This window comes from Hakea prostrata, chromosome 11 (genome assembly GCF_041222555.1).
Source record: "Hakea prostrata isolate BN-2017 chromosome 11, UWA_Hpros_2, whole genome shotgun sequence".
Taxonomy (NCBI): Eukaryota; Viridiplantae; Streptophyta; class Magnoliopsida; order Proteales; family Proteaceae; genus Hakea; species Hakea prostrata.
Genome location: NC_142610.1, coordinates 10,048,045 through 10,057,921, shown reverse-complemented (window position 1 = coordinate 10,057,921; position 9,877 = coordinate 10,048,045). Strand labels below are relative to the sequence as shown.

Here is a 9,877-nt window from a genome sequence, read left to right as displayed (position 1 = left end):
AGCCGGTCGAGCTTGATCCAATTTAGGGCTATTAGCTGATTTTAATGTTCTACAAATTCATTTCAAAGAGGTCAATTGTAAATAATATCTATTAAAAGAGCCAAGGATGTTATTACGGCTGTTTGACATACTCAAAAACAAAATCTAACTACATGGCTTTAAAACTTGACCTTAACAATTTGGAGTAAATTGTAAATAATGTATGTTTGAAGAGCCCAGGATGTTGTTACGGTTGTTCGACATATTCAAAAACAAAGTTTAACTACATGACTTTAAAACTTGGTCCTTAACAAAACTTACAATATCATGGGACGATGACCTTTGAAGATAATTATCAAAAAATTGGCTTTAGCTTGAAACATCCCTAATTGCTTGGACACCATTTGATGCATCTTTATCAGATTAGGTCTTAAATCATCTCACTATCTCATGCTTCACCAATTGTACCTCTATTATGTAATAGATGATACATCATACATCCAAAAAGTGACTTATATATGAGCCAAACTTAAAAAGGAGAATAACTTTTTTAGATTGACGGAAAGATTAAACATAAGCAATCTTGCTTTGTTTGGTGAGATTTACAACTGTTGGATCGCGCATCTCGGTCTAGTGGTCCATTCCCTCTTGCTGAACAGTTAAGTGCATTGTTCATAAGATGTAAATAATATCTATTCAAAGAGCCAAGGATGTTGTTACAGTTGTTTGACATACTCAAAAATAAACTCTAACTACATGGTTTTAAAACTAGAACTTAACAATTTGAAGTAAATTGTAAATAATGTCTGTTTGAAGAGCTCGGATGTTGGTACTATTGTTCGACATATTCAAAAACAAGGTCTACCTACATGACTTTAAAACTCGATCCTTAACAAAACTTACGACATCATGGGAGATGACCTTTAGAGATAATTATCAAAAAATTGGCTTTAAATTGAAACCTTCCTAATTGCTTGGACACCGTTTGATGCACCTTTATCAAATTGGGTCTTAAATCATATCACTATCTTGTGCTTCACCAATTGTATCTCTATAATACAATAGATGATACATCATATGTCCAAAAAGTGACTTACGAGCCAAACTTAAAAAGGAGAATACCTTTTTTAGATCGACAAAAAGATTAAACACAAGCAATCTTGCTTTGTTCGGTGAGATTTACAACTGTTGGATCACGCGTCTCGGTCTAGTGGTCCATTCCCTCTTGCTGAACAGTTAAAAGCACTTGTCCCTAAGGCAATTTGGAATGATGCTTGGTTCAATTTTTCAACCAGGAAAAGATAAGAGACGTGGTTCAATTTTGCCTTACCTAACTGGTTACCATCTATCAGTTCAAACCACAAACGTGTTAAAAGCAACATTAATGAAGTCACCAGCTCAGCTCCACAATCACGTGGTAAATTTTTTAAGGGGGGGGGGGGGGGGGGGAGGGTGGGGGGGGGGGGGGGGGGGGTGTTGTTTGGGGGTGGTTCCCCCCCCCCCCCCCCCCGGGGGTTGCCCCGGCGCGGATGGAGTGCTCTAACCCAAAAGGCCTACAACAACGTGCCAATTTTAAATACTCTTGATGTTTCACGTTGCTTAAAAATTACCACTTTATAGATCATACGTGGAACAGTTCGTAAGTTTTCACACCTCGGCATCATGAAAACAATCATTTGATCACTTTTTTACTCTATAAAAGGCGTTTCTGAAGTGACCATCGTTGCTCAAATTGTTCTCCCTTGGCTCTGCTGATCTACTTCCTCTTTTGCCTCTGCTTCAACTTCTCTCATGGCTACTACAACAACCCCAATCACTGAACTTGGACTCAAAGCGACAGGATTAGAGTGGCCAAAGTCAACAACATTTGTGCAAGAACTCGCTGAGAGTGGCATTAATCGCTTACCACCACAATACATCAAAGTTGAGCAAGGCCAAACTCTGCATGGAACGACGGTGGTCCCGCAGGAACAGCTTCCGCCGGTGATTGACATGTCCATCATTGGTGGAGCAAGTGGAAGTGATGAACAGAAAGCCATGCTGGAGATGTTAAGCTCTGCATGCAGGGAGTGGGGAATTTTTCAGGTTGTAAACCATGGGATCTCACCTGCTTTGTTAGATGCAGCGAAGAGGGTTTCAAGAGAATTCTTTGATCTGCCCATGGAAGAGAAGCTCAAGTATGTAAACAACCCTGTAACATATGAGGGCTATGGTAACAGAACAGGTTTGAAGGAGGGCTCAACCATGGATTGGAGCGATTATTTCTATCACTACATTCGTCCTGTCTCCGCCATTGATGGACAGAAAATGTGGCCTCGTTCACCCCAACATTACAGGTGAGTAAATTTACTGAAACAAAAAAATGCCACACCATTTTGAGCCAAGTCAGAATATCTGTTAGTTAGTTAATTCCCGTTTAAAATGAGTTTTCATGCCTTTCCTTTTCTAAATGCCACCATTATGATTAAGATCCTTGCATAAGGAGTTTCCTATATTCTCTCTCACATATTTGGCTCTGCATGGACAGGACTGTTATCAGTGAATATGGAGACAAGGTGGTGAAGCTGTGTGAAGCATTAATGTCAGTATTCTGTGGGGACTTGGGACTAGAGAAGAGCGACACCTTGTTTGAGAGTCTTGGTGGGGATGAAGGGCTGGGAGCTAGCTATAGAATTAACTTCTACCCCAAGTGTCCGCAGCCAGAACTTGCACTGGGCTTGTCACCACATACTGATTCTGGAGCCATGACTGTACTGTTACAAGATCAGGTCTCAGGCCTGCAAATCAACAAGGGTGGTGTGTGGATTTCCGTTCCTCCCCTCAAAGATGCTCTCACTGTTTTGCTTGCTGACCAACTTGAGGTAACAGCTAGCTTTTTAACCTCTCCCTACACATCTTGATGACTTCTTTTTTTTGGCTACTGATGGGAGCAACTTTTATTGCAGCTTTCTTATTCATAGAAGTGTAGGGATTCTTTATGTATAGGAATGTATATGAGACATCTAAATAGATTCATAGGATGTGGGTCCTACATCAATTTCATCTGAATGTTTCATATGAGTGCAGATTCTTTCCACCCAACTCTCTGTCCTTCCATTTTTTCGCTCTCATCCATAAGCGCTTATGTCAGATCCACTATGAAGATTAGAAGATGGGTGGACAAGCCGCTTGGGTAGATAGGATGTGGATTCGTCTCACATTCATTCATGTACGTTCATATACATGAAGAATCACTAGACTGCCTTTCCATTGCTCCTTGTTTTGGTTTGTAAAATTAGTAATAAAAATAAAGATAGGTCATAGGCAAGAGAGAAAAGAAAAAAAAATGAGTTTCTTCTTTTTTTTTATGTGGGATTGCACAGGTACTTACAAATGGGATCTACAAGAGTTTGAAACCATCGTAGTACGGTGAATAGCAAGAAAGAAAGGATGTCAATAGCTCTCTTCATATATCCAGAGGGGAGTAGGAAGATAGGACCCCTTGAAGAGGTGGTGAAGAAGCATGGAGGCTCTCCCTTATACAATGAAATGACCTTCAATGAATACCGCTTGTTCCTCAGAACCTTGGGTCTCAAAGGGCGGGATATACTGGCTTTTAGGCTCATTAATGGAGATCATCGATCATTATTTAAATGATGACTCACTTACATCCCTAGCTAATCAAATAAAACTCGTAGATGATAATCTTAGTTGTCATGCCATGCTTGTCATTGTACACTGGTGGTCACACTTGGTGGTCAAGTAGTCAATTATAAAATTTTCATATTGTTTTTAATAAATTTGAAAAAGAAATATGGGTATGCTTCTGGTGTAGCTTTGCTATCCTTCTATATTAAGGAAGTAAGTCTAATGAATTTTCAGGTTCGAACTTCCATCTCTTCACAGTTTCCCTCAGCCAATTTTATGGGTTTATGTACTTCAATCCTTTTGATTAGTTTGATAATGACAGGTAAAAAAGTCAAAAAAGATATTATTTATTTAAACCCTAATTTGTTTGCTTGAATGCCCAATAGGATTAGATGAGGCATACATAATACCATTGCTTTTCAAATTTTAGATCTTATCCCATACAAACAAAATAACTAGTTTCCTAATATTAATGAAAGGGTAGTCTCTCATCCAAATAATAGTTCTTCCAAACCAAAATACTGGAGGAATTGATCTTGAACTATAATGGAACATTTGAATCTCTGTAACTAATTAATCACTAACAATAAGCCAAAAAAAGAAGGTCATGCAAAACCCTTACCATAGTCACACTTTCAAAGAGGGTAAAAAAGAGAGAGAATGGCGAATTTGGATAACCAAGGGAGAAGGGTGGCACCGGTAGGATATGTTGAGGGCTTGTGTGTTGGGTTTTAGTGGTAGTTGTTATATACAAGCATAGATCATTTGTAGAGTTTGAATGTAATGAAAACTTCCAAGCTACTATTGGCTTGATGCTTTAAAAGGTGTTACATATTTGGTAAGAAGTACAAATTTTCACTAATGTGTTGGGGGAACAAAGATTCTTATACCATAAATAATAAAAAGGACCTCGGAGGCAACAAAAGAATTGTGTAGATTCCTAGGGGAAGGATATACAATTCAATGTCGATAATTTGGTTTTTCCACAAGGTAGTTCCAATGAAGGGAGTTAGAGTTTGCTACTGAAAAAAAATGGAGTTACAAAGTTTGGCAAGAAAAATAAGTTGAGCTATAGATTTGGGTGACCGCTACATGAGTGTGTTGTGTGGCCTAGAAGTTAGCATTACCACCAACCTTATGATTTTACAATGTCATTTACATTTTTATATTATGGAGATTTTTCATATATTAACTTATGAACCTCATCAACTCAACGAAAATGCAACTTATGGGGAAATATTGGATCTAGTTTTAAATATTATCCTGGTTCTAGATAGATTTACTATCTTCTTTTTCATGGCTTGCTAGGCATTGTGGGGTTGGATGCGTGATATGCTATATAAGATTAATTTGTGTTGGTCAATTGCTTAGAAATTGTGTGCCTTCACATTTTATCCTAAGTTCCATAAAGGAGCGTCTATATATTTTAGGCTAATTATTCTTCCAACTTTTGTTATAAAATTGTTACAAAGATCTCCAATAAAGGACCGCCCTTGATCGACCAGTAGGGTTTGCTGTCCAAATTCGATTTGGACATTGGGACTTCGCTTCCCTAAGTTCAATTGTGTTTTTTTTCCAATCTTGATTGTCTCATCCCCAAAACCTGAAACGCATATCACCTCAATTGAGTGGGGGAAATCATGGTCTTGCATATTCAATCCATCATTTCTGATGTGTTCCTACTCATGAAAGGGGTGTGGTACAAATTTACCATTTCTATAGTACTTTTATTGCCCAAAGCTCATTTTGGTAGGGGAGTCACATACCCAATCTCATTCAATATAAACCCCATGGATTTCCCCCATTCCCAAGCTTAAGCCATTGGATTCCTTAGCTAGAACTCACCAAAGGATATAAAAATGGTATAGGATTCTAGAGGAGAGTGAGTACTACATAAATCCAATGCTACTTGTTGAATCCAAGTAATTCTTAGTGATCCTTTAGCTCCCCACACCCCTAGCTTTCATGCCTTTTCCTCATCCCTCTCTTCCTTGAAGAATGTCTAAATTTAGAATAAGAGGCTTAGGTAGGGTTTTGGATAATCCTTAGAGGAGACATTTAAGGTATTCTAGGGCCCCAACATGTATTCAATGTATTAATAATTTGTGGAGGGGCCGGTTGATAGGTCGACTGCCCCATTACCCAATCAATCAAACCTCGACATGTTTTCCTAGCCATAAATATTCCTTTGATACTAACCCAATTGATTTAATTCTTTTTCCATATTTTTCTAGACTTGAAGGGGTTCAACTCCCACACTATCCCAAGGGGTGGCTCAGTTGACAAAAGATCAACGCTTCCACATAAGAGGTTAGAGTTTGAAACCCCTTAGGGCCGGGGGCAAAGTCCCCCGCCTATATTAATTATATAAAAACTTTTCTAAGAGAATGTAGTCGTGGTGCGCGCAAGCTGGTTCGGATGAACCTTGGATCCAAAAAAAAAAAAAAAAAAATGTTACCTGGGCATGAGTTTCAATGATGTGCATTTCTTGAAAATTTGTAATTCACCTCCCAAAACCTAATGGACCTAAACCTTTTCTCCTCTTGGAATTAATCAAAGCTACTCTGATAATGTCCCCTCAATCAATTTCCAGTGAGTTGAGTTCTGGTCCAACAATATTCATTCATATTGCCCACAACATGTTTGGGCTATTTTTCTGATTTGGGTACTACAACATACTATGGGGTTAGGAGTCCATGTGGAATATTACACAGGTGGTCAAACCCTTGGCCAATATCATGAATATTGGCACACAATGACTGAGGTCCTTTAACCAGAAGATTCATCAAAAGGATCTCAGCACTGAAACTGTATGGAGTACAGATTTTTGCGGGATGGAAAATAACATATTCGATCTCACCATATATGTTACGATCTGAATGAAAATAAAAATTCCCAAGGCATCTGAACGTAGAGACACAATTAGGATTGTCCAACCATGGAGTGATAATAGGCCAATATGTTTTCTTTAGGAATGAATCATTTAAGTCTTGAGAATGCTATGTGTTTGAGAAAATTTTATTCTTAATTATCATTGAAAATTTGTGAAAATTTATGTACATGTATAATTATTTGCTTAAACCCGAGAGGTTGGTTCAATTGGCCCAAAAGAATAAAAAACAATAAAAAACAATATCAACTCTTAAAATCGGAGTATTTAGCTTAAAAAAATAAATCAACATTTGAGATTATCCCTAGCATTTATGCTGGTCCAGATATTTTGGTTATCAAGAATGGAAAAATGAATATGAACATATAAGACCAGTGAGAGATCATTATTTGGTTGTGTAACACTTGGACAGGTGTTACCATCCATGATTCTAGCAATAATAAAAAATAAATAAAATAAAATAAAAAATTAGTTTTTTTTTTAATATATAGTTTTTTTTATTTTGTCCATTGGACTTAAATTCTTGTTTGTCAATTAAGTAGTCAATATTACATGTATAAACCATCTTGTCCATAAGTGAAAGGATTTTTACCGGGGTTGGTCCAATATTACTATTATTATTTTTATTTTTATTATTTTAATATTAAATCATCTTGTCCATAAGTGAAAGGAATTTTTTTTTTTGGTAAATTTGAAAAATTATGGGCTTTCTGAGCAAAATAAGACCAAATTTTGAAGATCCGCTTTCTGTTCAATTTTTTTGTAATTCACCTCATCTTCCTCCTTGAACCTGTTAATCGCCCTCTTGGGTCGTCCATGAGCCATTAAATCAGCGGAATGTCTATGACCTACCCTTTTCATGAGATGGGACTCTAGCATTTTCCTTTGAATTCGGGAAACTTTTGAACTCTGGATCTCTGCCAAGCCTCGATTTGTCTTTGTCTACGAGATGTTGATGGTAATCATGGTGACAATTTCCAAAATAGCATGAGAAAGTTGATCGAACCCTATGCCCTAGTGATGGAGATTGGCAATAATGATCGTCGCCCATAGAGGGCGTGGCGTGTGCGAGTGACAGAGAAGAAAAGGGATAAGAAGGAGAATATGAAACCTGAAGAGTAAAACAAAAACAGTAAGTCCTGCAATTGTGAGGATGAAGTTCGTTAAGGCCATCTCCCTGCGAATTCATTCTAAAATTTCGACATGACTTGAAATTGAGATCTTGATCTTTTTGGGTGCGTTTGGTAATTGGTCTTATTTGAGAACGACGTTCTTTGCGAGAATCGTTTTCTAGCGTTTTTATCAAAGAATTGTGGATTGAGCACAAGTTTGACCATTTGGTAAAATCTATACTGAGAACACTTGAGGTGATGGAGATTCAAAAAGAAAAAAATCTTATGAAGGCAAGAAGGAGTTGCATGTGAAAGAAGTTTGGGTTGAATATCCATCTCCGATGTAATTTGAGGTACTTTTTGTTTTTGAGAACCACGAAATAAATCAAAGTTATTTTACCAAAAACCTTCTTAGACTAAAAAATTGGCCTAGTTCATTTCTCAAAAACGAAAGAACGACCCATCTTACCAAACACTTTTTGGTGTTCTTCTGCATTGTGAGAATAGAAGAAACGCCAAAAGCTGTTCCTTGACTTGGTTGCAAATGCGCTCTTAGTTCTCCAATGTCAATGGATGAGTCTCCATTGCGCTTGATTGGCTTAACTGGGCTTCTAACAGTTTTCTCACTGTCATCATGAAATCAAATTGGTAGTAACACCTCAAAATGTCTCTTAAATTTGCATAATGATAAATTTTCTTAGCAAATTTTGTTAATTCATGGGTAGATAATTTCACAATTCTTAAATAGCCCTTAATGTCTTGTCAATATGGGGATGGCCTTTCGAATTACTTAGGACTTCCCATGGAGTTTGGAGTATCAAAAAATGAGGTTTTCAAGGAAGTAGGTGAGAGGGTCTTAAAGAAAATGCAAGGTTGGAAACATAGGTTGCTATCTCAAGTGGGGAGAATATACTCTACAGTTGTCTTTTGATTGGGGTATCTTGTTATTCTACACTCTGATATTCTTTGTAATCCTTTTGAGATCATTTTTTGATTTTTATTAATAAATTACTTAAATACAATGATTTGTTGGGCCTACATTGGGAATAGGGATGTAAATGGATAACCAAATTCGCATCCGCATCCATTTAGAGGACCGAATCCGCCGTCTATAGATCGGAGGTACCCCATCCGGATACCGTCCGATAAAATTATCCGTTAAGTTACTTTTTGGATTTGTTTTCTTATTTATATATTTTTACTTGAATATGTGGTATTTTCTAGTTTTTGCAAATAACTACTAAAATTGTTAAATTCTAATTTGACCTACCCTCCAATAAGTGGTAAAATGTTACGGAGCGAATTGTATTCATCTTTCTGCCTTTAGATATTTCAGAATAACTATCCGTTCTCCGTCGGTTGATCCGTCAATCGTGGTATCTCCGCGTCCGATAGGGCGGTTTGTTCCTTCCGTCCGTCCCCCTTTGGGATGTGTATTGACTTAAATTTATCGGTTTTGGGCTTTAGTTGGGCAACCTATAATTGGGCTTTAGTCAGATAGCCATGCAGTTTTACTCTAAAACAAGCATAAAGGATCGGTCTTAAATAGGCCCACAACTAGTTGGGCCGATCCGGGTTGGTCTGGAACTAGAATTGACACTGCAAGTAGCCTTTGTGTGTCAAACCTTGCAGCGCAGGAGATTCTATACTACGCGATTAGCATGGCCGCATCGAGGTTTTATACTCATAATGTCTTAAGGGTATCAACTATGTTTCCAGAACCATAAAGCCTAATTGCACCGCCTAATACCGATCGTTCAAAATTCGGTATGGTACGGACCGAAAACCGAATTTTGAAATTTGGTATAGTAAGGTACCAGTTTTACTTGTTTGTACCGTCAATACATACTAGAACCGGACTTAATTGGTGTCCCGGCGGTATGTACCGTTTTATACCGTTCCCGTACTGATTAAGGGTTGAAATGTAATTTGAGAATTAAAATCAACTTTACGTTTGCTCTACTTCCCAATCTTCTTTCACTCGAATCACTATTCACTCATCGTCTCATCGACTCATCTACTGATTCTACCGGCAGCAAGGCAGCAAGAAATAGAGTTTGTCTCCTTTTTTTTCTTCTTTTTCTCCTCAATTTATTAGGTGTTGATTGGGAATCCCATTTGCCTTTTTGGTTTTCCCTTTTTTCTTTCAATTTCAGATTTTGCTCTGCTTCAACCTGCAATTCCATTTGATTTTGGAAACGGGAAAATGGGAAACCCTTTTTGGCTCTTTCTATTCTTCAATCAAGCGAAGAAAATCCCCAATTGCTTC

General features: G+C 37.6%; 1 pseudogene across 1 annotated transcript; it reads left to right on the top strand.

Annotated features, from left to right (window-relative positions):
• Positions 1 to 1,735: 1,735 nt before the first annotated feature.
• LOC149000014 (jasmonate-induced oxygenase 2-like) lies at positions 1,736 to 3,655 on the top strand (annotated as a pseudogene). Its single transcript, XR_016170835.1, has 3 exons — positions 1,736 to 2,315; positions 2,507 to 2,840; positions 3,342 to 3,655. The product of XR_016170835.1 is annotated as a jasmonate-induced oxygenase 2-like (transcript).
• The last annotated feature ends 6,222 nt before the right edge of the window (positions 3,656 to 9,877 follow it).